This window comes from Arachis ipaensis, chromosome B04 (genome assembly GCF_000816755.2).
Source record: "Arachis ipaensis cultivar K30076 chromosome B04, Araip1.1, whole genome shotgun sequence".
NCBI classification, from domain to species: domain Eukaryota; kingdom Viridiplantae; phylum Streptophyta; class Magnoliopsida; order Fabales; family Fabaceae; genus Arachis; species Arachis ipaensis.
Window position 1 is genome coordinate 126274684 of NC_029788.2, and position 2247 is coordinate 126276930.

Here is a 2247-nt window from a genome sequence, read left to right on the forward strand (position 1 = left end):
ACTACATGAATCAAACGACGCTATTGTGCTCTGTCATGTATCATGTCTACAGAGAGACTGTTTACATGTAGATCTCGTTTGACCACTTCATGGATGGTCTTCTTAGGTCTTCCTCTGCCTTTCGCCCTTTGTCCATCTACTATCTCATCCACCCTCCTGACTGGATGTTCTATCGGTCTTCTTCTCACATGTCCAAACCACCTGAGACGCGATTCAACCATCTTCTCCATAATGGGTGCTACTCCAACTCTCTCCCTTATATCTTCATTCCTTATTTTATCCAATCGCGTATGACCACTCTCATCCATCTCAACATCTTCATCTCTGCCACACTCAGCTTATGTTCGTGCTCCCCTTTAGCCGCCCAACACTCCGTACCATACAGCATAGCCGGTCTTATAGCGGTGCGATAGAATTTACCTTTAAGTTTTAAAGGCACTTTTTTGTCGCATATAAAACCAGATGCACTCCGCCATTTTGACCAACCTGCTTGGATCCTATGATTTACATCATGTTCAATCTCTCCATTATCCTGTATGATGCACCCAAGATACTTAAAACTTTTAACTTTTCGTAGGATGTTTTCTCCAATCTTCACCTCTATATTGGGGTTTTCCCTTCTCAGATTGAACTTACATTCCATATATTCCGTCTTGCTACGGCTTATGCGCAGACCATACACTTCTAGAGCTTCTCTCCATAACTCCAACTTCTTATTTAGGTCTTTCCTTGACTCTCCCATAAGGACAATATCATCGGCAAAAAGCATGCACCATGGCACAGACTCTTGGATGTGCTCTGTGAGTACTTCCAAGACTAATGTAAAAAGGTATGGACTTAAGGATGATCCCTGGTGTAATCCTATACCAATAGAGAATTTCTCTGTCACACCACCTTAAGTCTTCACACTAGTTGTGGCCCCATCATACATGTCTTTAATTGCCCGAATATATGCGATCCTTACTCTCCTCTTTTCTAAAACCTTCCATAAGACCTCCCTTGGTACCCTATCATACGCTTTTTCCAAATCAATAAACACCATATGTAGATCCCTTTTATTACTACAATACCTCTCCATCATCCTTCTTATATTAATAGGTATATCGCTTCAGTGGTAGATCTGCCTGGCATAAATCCAAATTGGTTCTCTGTTACTTGTGTCTCTTTTCTCAACCTCCGTTCTATCACCCTTTCCCATAACTTCATAGTATGACTCATAAGCTTAATCCCTCTATAGTTTCCGCAACTTTGTATATCCCCTTGTTCTTGTAGATAGGTACCAAGGTGCTCTTTCTCCACTCATCAGGCATTTTCTTTGACCTTAAAATCTCATTAAAAAGCATGGTTAACCAGTTGATGCCTTTTTTTCCAAGACCCTTCCAAACCTCAATCGGGATATTATCAGGTACTACTGCCCTGCCATTTTTCATCTGCTTTAGAGCCTCTTTTACCTCGAAGTCTCGAATCCTTCGATAGTAGTCAAAGTTTTGATCTTCTTCCCTTGTGCATAATCGACCAAGGCTCGGAAGAGTCTTCTGTCCCTCATTAAATAACTCGTAGAAGTAGCTCTTCCACATTTTATTAATCTTCTCCTCTTGAGCCAATACCTCTCCATCCTTATCCTTTATGCACTTAACCTGATCCAAATCTCTCGTTCTTCTTTCCCGACTCTTTGCGATTCTATATATACCTTTTTCTCCTTCTTTCGTGCCCAAAGACTGGTAGAGACCCTCATATGCTCTTGTTCTTGCTTCACTTACAGCCACTTTTGTCTCTTTCTTAGCCGCCTTATATTTTTTCCAATTATCTGCATTGCGGCATAAAGATCACTCTTTAAAGCATTCCCTTTTTATCTTTATCTTTTCTTGTATACTCGCATTCCACCACCAGGACTCCTTGTCTCTTGGTCCTATTCCTTTAGATTCACCAAAACTTTCTTTTGCTGTTCTTCTAATAACTTATGCCATCTCCCTCCACATCTCTTCCGCGCTTCCATTCCCATCCCACTTTGTCTCTTCTTCTACCCGTCTTAGGAAGCTTCTTTGTTCCTCGCCTTTCATCCGCCACCACCTCGTCCTTGGGTTCTTCGTATGATATCTTTTCCTCAACTTTTGCTCAACGCGAAAATCCATGACGAGCACCTTATGTTGTGTTGTCAAACTCTTTCCCGGGATAATTTTACAGTTAATACAAAATTTCCGGTCGACTCTCCTCAACAAGAAGAAGTCGATTTGAGAGCTTGTCATG